This window comes from Stegodyphus dumicola, chromosome 2 (genome assembly GCF_044657685.1).
Source record: "Stegodyphus dumicola isolate Sdum_Otavi_A_Nest chromosome 2, ASM4465768v1".
Classification (NCBI taxonomy): domain Eukaryota; kingdom Metazoa; phylum Arthropoda; class Arachnida; order Araneae; family Eresidae; genus Stegodyphus; species Stegodyphus dumicola.
In genome coordinates, this window is record NC_140769.1 from 70,713,299 (window position 1) to 70,729,410 (window position 16,112).

The 16,112-nt window shown below is 32.3% G+C and overlaps 1 protein-coding gene and 1 long non-coding RNA gene across 2 annotated transcripts in view; one reads left to right on the forward strand and one right to left on the reverse strand.

Moving 5' to 3' along the window:
- Positions 1-16,112, forward strand: part of LOC118191832 (adipokinetic hormone/corazonin-related peptide receptor variant I-like) — a 572,901-nt gene that overhangs the window by 548,135 nt on the left and 8,654 nt on the right. The gene's annotated exons all lie outside the window — the stretch shown is intronic.
- LOC118186847 (uncharacterized) lies at positions 11,330-14,485 on the reverse strand. The gene is made up of 2 exons (XR_004757848.2): positions 14,175-14,485; positions 11,330-11,567 (listed from the first exon to the last, which is right to left on the reverse strand). It is a non-coding gene; the product is annotated as an uncharacterized LOC118186847 (long non-coding RNA).

Genomic DNA, 16,112 nt, shown 5'->3' on the forward strand with positions numbered 1-16,112 from the left:
CCTTATCGTGAACACTGAGAGATATTTTAGTATCTATGATAACTTAGTTAAGGATTAAAGACAAAGAAGGAAATAATGAGATTACATCAATTCTAGCTTTCGTTTGTTTTTATTATTATTATTATTACAGTAATTTTGTGGAATGACGTCAATGATAGTTTCCCCTAAGGAATGCGAAAGTTTCTTTCTGACTGAATATTTTTGTGAAATTTATATATTTCAAATGCAAATAATGCGTTTCCGTAATCATAGTTCGTTTGATAAGCACACTATGGAGTTAAAAATTAAGCGAGTATCACTAAATTTTTATATTATCAAAGCATAATTTCATCCCAACGATGAAACTGCCAAAATTACTGGATAAATAATCACAATATCGTTCATTTCTTAATTACGTCTCTTGTGTATTATACTGTAGCAGAAAAAGGCTGCCCTTTTTAATCCATGATAATAAGGTTTTAAAGGGAAAAAAATTTAACATTTCACTCTTACAGTGCATCAAAACCTCATCAGGCGAGTTTCATGAAAACTTAAGTAAAGGAGAAATTGTGTTATTATTATTAAACTTAACTTTTAAGACTGCAGTGAATTTGTAATGCATATACGCATATTAGAAATGTAAGAAAACAGAAAAGATGCATTTTTCGAAAGCCACATCTATGTGGGTGCTCCGAAGGGTTACTTCAAGTTGTTCCAAAATTAATATCTTCAACTCGAATTTTGTTCAACCCAAATAGACTTTAGTCCAGAAGGGCTAGTCTCGAAACGGCATTTGCGTTGAATCACTTTAAATGTCTGAATCACTTTTCAGATTGTTACCACCAAATATTATCTCCCTATACAATATTTAAGGAAACTAAATAATGAAGAATCTACATTAATGTATGTATACTTCTCGCATTGCGAAAAACCAACAGTACCTAGAGTCATCAAATTTTGAATAATATAGCCCACTCGAATATGGGCACCTGAAAACCGAATTTTGAATTTGGATTCATATTATTCATTCTTTAACGAATTTTTTACTAAAAAATTGAACAGCTCCAAAGCTAGCGTCGGCAACACTGTAAGGAATAAAACATTTTTATCTGCAGTGCGTGAGACTGTCTATCAGAAATTCTAAGGTTATGCTGTTTTTAAATATTTTAGTCCAAATGCTCTCGAAAGGTGTATGTATCTGTAAATTTTAAAAAAGCCGGTTTGGGCATAATATAAAATCTGAAAGCTTCTCAGTTTTTTCCTCTCTTGCTTGTTTTAGAGGGTTTTTTTTTTTTTTTTTTCCCTGTCTTTTGGTTTTATTTCAGTTTTTGTTTGCATCTACGCAAGTCGGAACCTAGCTACGCCTAATATCTGCCTAAAATTTCATCAGGACTGTATGCATTAGTTATTACTAGAGATTTAATGTGTTTACTTAAAGGTTTTTCAGATTAAGTTAAATTAATGTACGATATTTTGCACACAATGAAACAGAATAATTCAACATCTAAAGTATTAAGGACTGATAAAAAAAGTTTTTAAAAATTATTATCACTTATTTCAAATCAACTCAATATTTTTCCTCACATGTCAGAATCTCATCTAACAACCCTCAAATAATTGCTAATCTTATTTCAACAGTTAGTTTCTAAAGCGTTATGTAAATAATGGTAAACACTTTGTACTTATTTAAAGTGTGCTATTCCCTTAACGACTTTCTACCAATAAACTAAAGTTAATATTATTTTTGGCTCACCAGCGGCCGAGCGGTAAAGACGCTGAACACTGGTAGTTCTGTCCGAGGTTCGAATCCCGTGAACGGGCTGGCTGCATGGGCGTTTTCGTGGTTTTCCCCATGTGTAACGTGTATACGAACCAGTTTCCCTTAGAAAGTCCTCCACGAAGGCATTCCTCCCTTTAGGCAGATAGCCCTCGTGTGCTTTTCCTTAATTGAATAATCTAATATTACTTTTCTTTAATATTATTTTAATTATTACATTATTCTAATTAGTGGCTGCATAAAGTGGCTTCTTCAAGAAGAAAGATTAAGCTAAATTTTGTAATGCCGAGAACGTTTTTTCATTTGCTGTTTGATTACGTACACATTTGAGACTAGTATTATGTTTGTTCTTCCTCTGTTATTATCTTATGTAGTTTGTTAAATATAGTCTATATAATATCAAAGAAATCACTAATGATCTTTTGCTGACAGTATGATTTTTCCCAATTTTGAATGCAAACAGTCTATGGGAGGGAGCCTTAAACGTATGGCATTCCTCATTCGCTACCACCGCTTCTAGAGAGAACACTCAGTTCTTTGCTTTTTTAATGTCCGTATGATTCAAAGAAACTAGATATACGCAAATATTTTTGCTTCTTCAGGATTTGAACCCGGGCCCAGCAATATGGAGCTGGTACAACTGAACACCATACTGAATAGGAAAGCTTTATCTTTATCAGTTTAACCTTCTCTTCTTTTACTTTTGTTATATTATCTCATTCTACTCTTTGTATGTTCCAAACGGGGAACCTGAATATCTTTAAATTAATAACACGCAATCGGATTTCTACAAATTCTGATGTGTAAATAAGCAACAAATTCTGATCAAAATTATCAACAAATTCTGATGTGTAAGTAAACAGAAATAAAGTATGTCATTATAAAAATGTAAGTTGCATGTCATTGTCATGTTAAGCTCATGTCATTCAGAATTTTTTCTTGTTTTCGCCCACGTTCTTGAAACCTAGCAAAACTTTCTACATCTGTGTTCTTGATGATTGCTTTCCGACTGATGGTTGCAATTACTTTGTTATTTAAGCAAATAAATTTAACAAAAATGCCCTTATTCTCTCACTGCGAAACGTTAAGTCTTGCCTCCTAATACAAAGAACATTTTCTAGAAACTTTTTCATGTTTTGTAAATCATACGGATTGGATCCTTACTATGTCTTTATAAAGTTACAAGGGTGAAATGTTAACATTTTGACAGTTATGTTGGAAAATTTCCTTTCAGTTTACAGTGCGAACACAGTTTGGTGTGAAATAACAACATTTTTTCTTTATCATACCCAACGTTCAAACAATCAGCGAATTTCCCGACGGTTTCTTGCTTTTCGAATTTATATTCTTTTGTAGTTTTCTTACTGGGTATTCTCCAAGAAGGTCCAGGTCAAAATCTATATACGAAACTTCAGCTGTTTTTGAATAATACAGGGATATTCCAAAATAAGTATTTTTATCGGCGTTCATTGATCCGTAGTGGTACGTGTGTGAGTGCAGTCAACAGCTACCAAACGTAAAATTTTCCATTACCGTCGAGTCGACTAAATAATAACGAGTTTGAAAGGGTAAGGTTTCTGAGCCTCGCTTTATTCCTTCATAATTATTAGTACAGTTCCAATTTTAACTCTTTATGAGAGTGAAAAATCAATGTAGCCTAGTTACGCAACTAGGGTATTCATGTTTCATCAAGCCAATTAATTTACTGATCTGCATGGCATACTAGATTTATTAACTTAAAGTAAAGCCTATTTGATCATAATTTTCAGCAAGCGCTAAGAGATACTGAATTTGTCTACTTGTTTCCAAGCAATAATAACCATGAAAAATGTATCTTCAGCATTGAATTGAATGTTCTTAGTGTTACAGTCAGAGTTTAATAAACTTTGAGCAAAGGAACTACTGTATATACATTAAACGTTTTCAATAATGCTTCAATCCAAATTTATATCAAGTTTTGAAAATAAAGTTAAACAATGTAAAAGCACAAAGTTTCAAATAAAATACTAGCTGAAATGGAAAAAAATGCGAAGCAGCTGGCAAGCCATAAAAAAGTATTTAGGACATCTTTACGTCAACAATGTCAGTAGAAAAGTGCCAAATTACTGGATACGCCAAACTAATAAATGCCTTTCAAACAGATTTTAATATCAAGCAACAAATTTCTTGTTCCTTTTCTTTGTTTTCAAATGTTTTCTTTCTTCGCTTTGCAAAGTAGCAAAAAGCTGCCTATATTAAGAGGCAAGTTTTGTAAGAGGTACCCAGACGGACTCCTGTTGTTACAAAAATGAAAACGAAGAAACTTTATCAATCACTTCATTAAGTCCTTGCGAACGAGCCTAGGACAATGTGCGATATCTTTAGACCAAATATTATTGTAAACCTAAAAATAACAGTAATAACATTCAGCATTCTTATTATTGTTGAAAGCTCTTATTCACGCAGACACATAAAACCAAGGCAGACACAATAGGGTTTTATGTTTATTAACCACTTATTTTATCATTTTACTTTTAATGTCAACTGTACTTTCTTCGCCTCGCACCATGATGTAAATTAAGTAAAGAACAAATATTTCAAATTTAGGTAATACCTTTTTGAAGCAATGGATGACCATATGAATTCTCTCCTAGTTTTAAAATTCATTTGAATTGATCTTAACCTTCGCTAGCCGTGTTTGCTTGTGAATAGAGAACATTAGACAAAACTTGTAAATGTACTTTGCTCTCTGAATACCGAACATTATGTGCTTAAGTATTATTTTTATTCTGTTAATTCAGAAAGCATAGGAATCTTCTGCTTATACACGAGCTGTGAAAACTTGTTACATTTTAAACTAATAAAAAGGTTTATTTTGTGTCCGATGTTATTTCACTGGAAATATAAGATGAGGCGATATGTCGCCTGACTGTCTCCCGGAGACACAAAGAACATACAACTTTTGTTAATGTAACTAATGTGCCCCAAGTTTAAAATTGGGAATCATGAGATAATTGACAATTGTATATTCAAGAATAAAACAAGTTGGCAGATTTGAAGCACATATATAAAGTGTTTCGTTAGAAACATTGCGCAGTTGACAAAGAATAACACCGGTATTAGAAAATTGAAACGAAATGTTCTAGATCAAATTCTATATCAAATGTCGAATTACTCATAATCCAAAATGATATGCATGGTCTGGAGAGTTTTACATAAATTTTAATTAAACTTAATATTTACATATATACAATGTAGGCTAAAATGCCTGAATCGAATATTAACGCTCAATAAGCAAGAACTGAATAGTTCCATCAAAGAATCTAAATCGAATTCTATTGCGTAGTGCATCGAAATCCTACCTTCAAGAAGAAGAATATTTTTTCAAGGCATGTGTTCAGAAGGGGAAAGGTTAAGTAAGCCAATAGATGGACTCCTAGCGCCATCTCTTGGCGATATCAAAGAATATTCCTTAACACACTCCCCACCTGAACTCTGACAAGAGTTCATCTAACTCAGTTATACATACAATCAAGTACATAAATCACTATTGTATAAAAATATTAAAAAATGCTAATTGGTGAAACACTGCAATTCCAAAACAGGTTATACATAACATGTATCAAATATTAAATGTTATAACTAATAAATGAACTAAATTTTAAAATATTTTCCACTTAACTGAACAAACTTAACTAACAATATTCAATTTAATCATTAATAGGCAAAAACGAAAAAATGCATAACTAAATCGTTAAAGTTCAAAATATCTAAAGTTCAAGAGGATATAGACGTTGAACAGTACGTTTTCCAGTTTTTAATTACCAGTTTTTAATTAATTACCAGTAATTTAATTACCAGTCCCATTACCAGTTTTTAATTCGAATGATCGGACTTTACCATCACGCCCCGGAATAGTTTTTATAGATTCTACCAAGTTTCCATAATAGTTTGTTTTTATTATCTCCTTCAATCAAAACAACATCTCCTACTTTTAGTTCTGGTTGAAGTTTCGGATTCTTCAAGAAATGGGCAGTTCTAAGATCTAATAAATATTGTTGCTTCCATTTACACCACAACTGTTTTAACAGCAATACTTGATAACGCTTTCTTTTTAAAAGCGTTTCTCTTGTCGTTTCGCTTCCGATGATTCTAGCAAAAGTCAAAGGATACTTCAAATCAGTTTGTCCAATGTTTAGGAAGTGCATTGGAGTCAACGGTTGTGGCTCGTCATTATCGTTGTAAACGTAACTTAGAGGTCGTGAATTAAGAACTGACTCCACTTCGACAAGTAGTGTAGACATTTCTTCGAAAGTCAACAAAGCTTTTCCTACGATTTTTCTTAAACATTCTTTAACAGATCTGACAAGTCTCTCATAAAACCCTCCCCACCATGGGGCTCGCTCGATTATAAATTTCCAATGGATTCTTTCTTTGGCAATGAAATTCTTGAATGTGTCATCTTTTAAAACTTTTGAAAAATTCTCAAGTTCTTTCTTTGTCCTCTTAAAGGTCTTGGCGTTGCAGAGTAGATGATTACGCAGTTTCCTCTTCTGCTCAAAAATCTACGAAATGCAAGTAAAAAGGATTCTGTTGACATATCTGATACAGCTCGAGTTACTGAACAAACAACAAAACAATATAGGATTTTCGAGTGTCTTTAGAATTCTTTACGTAAACTGGTCCGGCGAAATCAATTCCAGAAACTGCAAATGGAGGCGATTCTTGGATTCTATCCTTTGGTAAGCGTGCTGTCATCTGGTCTGCTGGTTTAGCTAAATATTTTTGGCAAATCATACAACCTTTTAATGCTTTTTTGACTAACTGTCGTTCTTTAGGAATCCAGAAGCGTGATCTGACTTTAGCTAAAGTTTCAGCAAATCCTCCATGCATTATCTTCTCATGTTCTTTGCATACAATTAGAATCGTTAGTCGAGAATTTTTAGGTAAGATTATTGGATGTTTATTATCTAGTGAGAAGTCAGAAAATTCTAATCTTCCTCTCAACCTCATGATTTCCTTTTCATCAATGTAAGGAAGAAAATTGTACAAAGGAGAATTTTTTCCTACCGAATTACCTTCTTTGAGGGATTTATACTCTTCGGCGAAAAACTTCTTTTGCTCTGATCTTATCCAGAAATTTTCTGCTTCTTGTAACTCTTCAGCTGTGAGAGTTCCTCGAATGTCGCTAGTTTTTCTTAATTTTTTAAAGAAACATGTTGTTCAAGCAGTGACTCTCAACACCTTCTCTAATTTGCTATATTTTGATACGTCAAAAAGATCATCTGTACTTTTTTCGATTTGTACATTCAAGTTGATGTATGGTATTCCAGCTTGTTTTCATCTATTGTTTCTATAATATCTAATCTTGGCCAAAGTTCGTGAGGGAATTGAAGCCACTGGGGACCTTGCGTCCAAACGATCTCGTTTATTAACTTGGAAATCTTCGTTCCTCGAGATGCGAGATCTGCGGGGTTGTGGATACATGGGCAATAATGCCAATCTTGAGGTGAACTCAATTTTTGTATTTCTTCGACACGATTTTTGACAAAGGATTTGAAGGCTTCAGGTTGTTTTTGGATCCAAAAATAGGTAACTGTTGAGTCTGTCCAAAAATAGCGCGGAATTTTCAATTTCAGTGCTTTCAGAATATTGCTGACTAACTTAGCTGATAACAATGCCTCCATTAATTGTAACCTCGGTAAAGTAAGGGATTTTAGTGGGTCTACTCTATTTTTAGAAGAGACAAAGGCCGTTTTGAATTCTTTATTTTCTGTCGTGAAACTTAAATATGCGACTGTACCATAGGCTTTGACACTTGCATCTGAAAAGCAATGCAATTCGAGATTTTCGACATTAAAGTTCGAGGACGTGAAAAAGTAAGGATAGATGGAGAATTCAGCCATTTGAGGTAGCTCTTCACACCACTTTCTCCATTCAGAGGACAAATCTTCAGGCAACGGTTCATCCCAGTCTATTTGTGACAACCAAATCTTCTGTATTAAGCACTTTATTCTAACAGTGAAAGGTCCTAAAATTCCAATCGGATCGAATATCCGACCCAACACTTGTAGAAGAAATCGTTTTGTTTCTATTGGTTTAGATGTGAAAGACAATAAGTTCCGAACATCAACATACAGTTATTATCCCATGTCATACCTAAGACCTTCAATGGGAAATTTTCTCTATTAAAATCTTCAGGATTTTCATCTGGAACGACTGTTTTACACACAATTCATGTAATTGTCTCGAGTTACTATGCCATTTGTGAAGCTGCATGCTTGCTTCTTTAAATATTTGGACCGATTCTAGACTCGTAGTTAATGCTTCATTGATCTTTGGTTGGCTTCAAATCACATCATCTACGTATACGTTCTTATTCAAAAAGTTAACCGTTGTAGGATAAAGTTTATTATATTTTTTCAGATGATGTTTAATGGTAGCGGCTAATAGAAATGGACTACTATTTATTCCGAATAACACTCTAGTGAACCTATATATATCAGGAGAAATGGTTTCATCATTAGAGAATTCGGAAAACAGAAACCTGGTTGCGTCCCGATCCTTTTCATGTATGAGGATCTGTAAAAAGGCCTGTTTTATATCTTCGGTGAAGGCTATTGGATTATACCGAAATCTTAACAATATTTCGAATATTTCAGGGTATAAATTTGGCCCAACATGTAGACAGTCATTTAAAGAAATGGATCCTGGGGCATGCGATGATGCATCATAAACAATACGTAATTTACTTGTAGTTCGATCCTCGCGTATAACTTCCCTATGTGTTAAGTAAAACACGACATCCTCTTCATCTGAAATTTCTGTAACTGGTTCGATAATATTTTGTTTTAACTGATCTCTTAATACGTTCCTGTATTCGGAAAATAGATTAGGATTTTTTTTAAATCGTCTTCTAAGTCGATAAAATCTTTGTTCTGCGATTTCCCTATTATTGTTTAGATTTGATGTGTCATGTTTCCAAAGTAATCTAACTTTATAGCGAGAATTTTCGTATGTTATATTTGATTCGAAATATTCGATGACTTCATTTTCAGTTGAATCGAAGTTTTTCCTCTTATCAATAAGTCTTGAGTTTTCCAAGTCCCAAAATTTTGTTATTTGTTTGGAAATCAAATCTTCCCCTACAACTACATTGAAAGCTAAAGAGACATCATCATCACCTTTTCGTCCATGTAGGAAACCAGCCGAAAATAGTTTCCACTGCAACAAGATTTTTGCTTAAGTATTTAACGTGTCCCATTACTATGTTGTAATAATAATCTGCACCAATTAGAATGGTAATGGGTTTCTTACAATCGGGAAAATCTGCGAGCATCAAATTTTTTAATTGTCTGTTTTGCTTAATTTCTTCTGATTTAGGAGGAGGAATATCTGTACCTGATATATGATCAGTTACTAATAATTCAACTTCTATTCTAGAATCGGGATAACGTCTTTGTTCTAAAGTTAATTTAACTACGTCATAATTTTTTTGGATGGGTGATGTATTCCCAGAAGTGTAGACAGTCAATTTTTCTTTTCTTATGACTTCGAGGTTTAATCTGTCCGCTAACTCGCGAGGTGTGAAACGACCGAAACAATTTCTTCTTTCTGTTCCTTAGTTTGTGTATCATTTTTCGAAATTGATATACTATCCTTTTTATCACTTGGTTTATTTTTAACTATCGAACTGGATTTAAAACATATGGCTTCTGAATGTTTACCTTTGCAAATTTTGCAAATTTTAGTTTGGCGTTGCCGGCATTGTGAGATTTTGTGCTAGGGGCCAGGCAAAGAAAACAACGCGCTTGGTTCTTCAAAATATCTCTCTTCTCATTAACTGTAAAGCATAAGCACGACTCTGAGTCATGGTTTTGAAAACAAAAAATGCAGTTTCGATTTGACGACGCGGCTGCCCTAAATACATGTGTGGTGACAGTTTGTTTATGTTTTGGCGTCGGTGGATATCTGTTAATACCTTTCATTTCCGGTTTTTACTTGCGTGGAAAGGATAACGAATTAATCTTTTCTCGCGATTTTATTTCTAATCGGAGAAAGTCTAGAAATGTGTTTAAATCATAGGTTGAAGGATTTTCAGTATTTGTACGACGAAATTCTAAAGTTATATCGTTCGGGACAATTTTCATCAAAATTGGAATAAACATGTTGGAATATGTTTCTGGTTTCACACCAAATGCTAAAAGGCTTCTGACTTGAACGTTAATTGTATAAAGTTTTCGCAATTTTGCCACTTCACTTGAACTTTGAACGGGATTTAAATTTAAGAGATTAGAAATGTGTGTATTGATAATAAGGTCACTTTGACCGAATCAATTTTTAAGAATGTCTATAGCAGAGTCATAATTAGCCTCTGAGATTAAGAGACCTTCTATGGCTGATGCTGCGTTTCCATATAAATAAGTTCTCAAATAATTTAATTTTTCGATCTTCGAAAGTGTAACATTGTCATGAATAGTGAGTGACCTTGAATGAATTCCAAAACTTCATCCAATCGTTATAGTCTCCGGAAAATTTGTGAATTAACAGTTTGGGCAATTTCACATTACCTTCAATCTGTCTTTTGGTTTCAACTTCTGTAGATGAATTATTTAAATTCGTGTTGATATTTTGAGTATTGTATTTCCTTAAATAACGATTGATTTCAGACTTCGCTATTATTATTTTATCGTTATATTCCATAGAAGTGTTAATATCTGAATCTAATTTTGATTCATCTTCAATCAAATTTTGTATTTTTTCATTTAAATCATGTAGTTCCGTTTCTTTACGATTTAACAATTCCAAACAATTTTCTAACTCTTCTTGTTTTTCTTCTTTTAAATACTCATCAACATTTTTAATAATTTGAGTTACAGAAGCACGTATATGTGCTCGATTCTTATTTAATGTCTTCTGTTCCATTTTAATAAATTATCAAAAGAGACTTAGTCTTCGCTTACAAAGCTAATCCAAAAGGTGAAAAACACAAATTTTCAAATTAATCAGATTCTTTCCTGTGGCCGATGCACCATTTGAAACGAAATGTTCTAGATCAAATTCTATATCAAATGTCGAATTACTCATAATCCAAAATGAGATGCATGGTCTGGAGGGTTTTACATAAATTTTAGTTAAACTTAATATTTACATATATAGAATGTAGGCTAAAATACCTGAATCGAATATTAAGGCTCAAAAAGCAAGAACTGAATAGTTCCATCAAAGTATCTAAATCGAATTCTATTGCGTAGTGCATCGAAATCCTACCTTCAAGAAGAAGAATATTTTTTTCAAGTCACGTGTTCATAAGGGGAAAGGTTAAGTAAACCAATAGATGGACTCCTAAAGCCATCTCTTGGCGATATCAAAGAATATTCCTTAACAAAATATTACAGAGAGCTCAGTTTTTTTGTTTTTTTTTAATTAAATGTTTGTTCAGCTTGACACAGAGAAGTTTACATCAGTTAAGTTAAATAATCCTTAATTGCAATTATATCAAGAATAATAAAACAAAATATAAATTTTTTGTACATCACAGAATATTTTATTATAACATATTTTTAAAATTCCTGTAAATTTGAAAAAAATCTATAAATTTTAATTGACTTTATTCAAAGAGATATTTTAGTTATAAAGAAAATATTTTACAACTGATTTTTCTCAGCTTTCAATAATCTTCGGCTTCAGCTGAAGCATTTTATATTGATGCAGAAAATCATATTCTGACATTACACAAAGTAGAAACCGGTAGAATAAGCAGGCAGTAGAGTAGGCAAGATTAAGTAGACAGTAGATGTTTTTCGCAGTAAAAGAAATGAACACCCAAATCCTAAAAGAAAAAAAATTAAACAAATTAACATAAAAAGCTTTAAAAAGCATTATAATCTCTATCTAACTGGCAGTTTTACTACTTTTCATGTAAAATAATAATAAATTGCCAAATTGCTCGCTAGCTAAGACGGATGACTTTTGACTTCACAGTTAGGTGTACTTTGGGAAATGTTCGAAGTGTACGAACAAATTTAAATATAGCATTGCTGAACATTTTATTGTGAAAGCAAAGTAACATTCTATCAAAATCGTAGCCGGCTCTTTCTAAGCCAAATAAAGCTAAGAATATTAATTTATGTATGCATTTATATTTCTTCGATGATTTAATAAAGATAATACTACACAGTTTATATTTTAAGAAATTATTAAATGCGAATATGAATATGTATATGACAGTTTATATTTTAAGTCTATATTTTAAGAAGTTATTAAATACGAATAGGAATATACACATGATAAATACATTAGATCCTATAATGTTCACTAGCAAAACTTTCCTGTAAGCATTTATGAAAGAGCAATTTAGTGTTATGTCTTTGTTAATTTTAAAGTGAGTGAAAACTAATTAATTAATTTACTTTAACTGATATGGCAATGATTTTAAAGTTTGGGTAAAAAGTGAAAGACATATGAGAAACCATTTTAAGTTATACTAATTTAGTAAAATGCACTAAAATATCTTTTTAGATATCACTAATTCTTAACCATGTGTGATAAATAAGATCGCGTGAAAATAAGATCATGAGAAAACACATAGGTTTGGATTTTTTTGGTTTTGTTTATTTTTTATAGCAAAGAGCTCGAGAACTATCTGCCTGAGAAAAGAGGCGCCTTCGTGAAGAGACATATATTAACTTGAAACTTACGAGTACATTATTTAGTAAACAATAATCCTTAATAGCTTGAGGAAGGAACCTGACTTAAGCAATTGTCCATATACATTCATGTCTGATGGCATCGCAATTTAAAAAGCTAGCAGTTTGTGCTGACAACTCCTAAATTCTTATTATTTATAAGAAAATAATAAAAAATAATGATATTAATTAATCTGACAAATATATTTTCAAGGACTCAGCTAGTAAAATAATGATAACAAATACGGAGAACTGCGTTTATTGTTTTAATCTCTTGATTTGTTAATCATTGACAGAAAGACTCAGTTTGAAAGGAAAATGAAATACCTTCCATAAAATGGCAATAGACTGATGTGTGGAAAATAAAAACATTTTATTTCGTTAAGTCGTAATTCCTTTTTTTTAATCGCATAGGTTTTATTTTATTAGATTAGACTTGAATGCTAAATAGCTTCGCTTTGCAAAGTGACAACACATTGCTTTTAAACCGCTGAAATTGTTAAATAAAATTTCATTAAATCACACAAAATGCGAAATAAATAACAATTAAATTCGAAATTCAAAATTTGGCTTTGGAGGTGCAATGTTCGGGTGCATGTTCAATGTATATTCTAAATTTGGTGGCTCTTGAGGCTGCCATTTTTTCCATAACGCAAGGAACATACATTCGTATATACATACACAGAGATTCTTCATTATTTACTAAAAACCAATTTTAAGTTAAGTTTGTTTAACCTTTTTTAAAGAGACTGGTAACCTTAACTATTGTTTCTAGATATTCATTTCCGGATTAGAACTACTTGAATTCAGATAAGAGCAAACATTATAGAATTTGCTTAAAACTAACAGAAGTGTTGTGTAAAAATAAATTCTGTCATTACATTTATCCTCCGTGGAGCAAAAACTTATTTGTTAACAGTTAAGTTATATTTTAATAGGCAAGCTTTTTCTTGAAAAATTTTCAAAAATATTCATAAGTCATAGATAATTTATCTATGTTTCTTTGTCTTTAATGCCTATGTTTCTTGACTTGGTTGACTTGATTGACTTAATTTAAAACAGTAAGAAAGGATTTAGGAGATACTTATCAAACAAAACTTATTCTTTTCATAATTAAAAACTCAGTATTCGCTGATTACTTTTAAAGGCTACTTTCGATTATATATAAGTACACATCAAGTTCATTCTAAAGCCTCATACATCCATTGAGTAACTTTCATTTCACTGCCTGTTTACTTAAAAAGGAAAAAAGGAGCTCTATCATGATTTGTATTTTCCTAATTATAGTTGAACCTGTATGTCCAGACAAGCCATGGAACTTATAAGTATATGTTTTTCATTCAAATTATAAAATTATTCCGTCTTCAAACCTCAAACCTGTAACTACAACTGTCTCGTTTTTCTTAAATTATCATGCATATAATCTAGCACTCCGATTCCCAGCTTGTGAAACGCAATATCATGGGAAAGGATGTTTTAAATTACGCTTGCTCAGATTTACGCATTTAGGGAGGGGAAAATGCAAACACCTCATACAGCCATACATCTAACGGGACGATATAGTACGATTCAATCGTTTAGAGATATTGCAGCGTTTCGACCTATTTTGAAATTCTCTCGTTCAAAAGAATGATATTAAAATAAAAGCATATATCTTTGTCTAAATTTTCGTTTCAGTAAAAGTAAGAAAAGGAATAAATATCTGAAATGAAATAAAATCATTTAACTGCTCAAAAATCTTACTTACTTACCTTACAAGCATCAGAATTAATTTTAATATGTTTTCTACATCCCAGCTACTGGTGGTACTTCAAGTATGGGTGCTTGAGTTGGCTGAGGCACAGGCACAGCCTCGATAATGGTCAGCGCAGCTGTTGCCACAGCCAAGAGAAGAAGCAAAGAACGTCGTAAGAGCTCCATGTGTTTGATGCAGAAAATTAATCCCAGTATGAAAATTTGTCTTTATATGATCCTTTTATATAAAACTTTAACAAAGAAGATAATGAAGAGCTTCAAAAAGCATGATGAAGTAAAATGAGATTATTCAAATCTGATAGAGAAGTAAAAGGAAAATGATGCTGCAAAATGCACACGTTGCTCTAATCAGATACATTTTTAATTTTTGAATAAATTTTTTAGACAAAAGAATTCTGAAAGACATTCATGATGGATTGTCGAATTTAGTGACTTAGCTAAAATTTTGAAAGAACGATATTTCATGACCTTGAAAAGGAAATTTTTATAGGCCAAATCACTATGTGATTCATCTGCACAAACTGGTGAATTTTAATGCCCACTAACAAAAAAAAATGGGACATCTGAATTCTGGAAATTCTTCAAGTCGAAACGTCTAATTTTTATATGCTTTTCTTTATTCCAGTCTTTTGAATCCTAACCTAAGAAAGAATATCAAATTCAGTCTATTCAAATATGCTTCGATTTAAAAAGATTCTAGAAAAACATCTATGAAAACAAGATATCTGAGCATTTTCTTGAGTATACTTTGTTAAATTATATTGAGAAAGTGTACCACAAAATTCACATATTTTAAAGACACACCTCATTTATTAAATTTTATTTATACCTTTTTAATAAACGTAGATCCATTTTCTTTAATTCCATTATCAGTTTTTAATATATAGTTATATTTTGAAAATTACGTTTAAAACTATTTTAAAGCATAATTTAGTTTTCCTTCTAAACGCTGGTTTCAAATTTTTCTCTAAAATTATTTAACATTATATAGATATTTTTTATCTTTTATTCTTATTATTGTCCTTACATGAACAATTAGAGATGCGAAAGGTTCGAAAGATCTGAGACATTCGAGAGATTTGAGTAGATTGAGTATATTGATATTTTACGCGAACTGCGTCGTCAATCTTGTACACGCAAACAATGGATAGGTGATTTTTTTCACGTAATAAACTCAGTTTTTCATGTCAAAAATTAATTTGATTTCTTAGTATTTAATATCATTAGCTGCAGAAAAATTAGCTCTTTAATTTGACATAACTTTCGTTTTTCTAACTTTAATTGCATCTCAGTTATGAGCTTTAATTAGTAGATTTTTCTTCTTTTGCTTGTGATTTAGTTAAAGGGAGAGGAAATGCCCTCTTTCCGGTTGAAAAGTCACTTTTTGCGAGTTTCAGCGTTCTTTCGTTGGGACCCCTTGCAGGGTTGTTGAAATTCCTAATTTTCCCCTGCCACAGGTGGTGTTTATTTGGCGAGGGTTTGGCAACATAGAATTTCCGTTGAGGTTTCAAAGTAGTGGATTTGGCGAGTTTGATAACATGAGGGTATGCTGTTGTTGCAACTATTTTAACTTTTGGCGAAGAGTGAGTTGTGCCAACTTGGCAGTCCGGCGTTCTCCCTTTTAACGGGTTGTTTTGGGGGACGAACACACTTTTTGACACGTCTTCTGCTTTCTTTTGAATTCCTTTCTGTGCTGCGCGCAAGGCAGCAGATTCTGCCGAGAAAATGATTTCCCTAACCGATAATGTTACGGGCCTCGTGCCTCCGCGCCTTGAGCGCCGGCCCTGGTTACGGGTATCTTTGTCTACACCTAAGTCTTAGTTGCTACATCATTTTTTTTGGGTGCATGCGTTACATTTTAGTTCTCAAGAAATTTAATGCTGAAAATCGTCGTCTAGAAAGATGTCTCTACCTAGTTCTCTACCATAGAAATG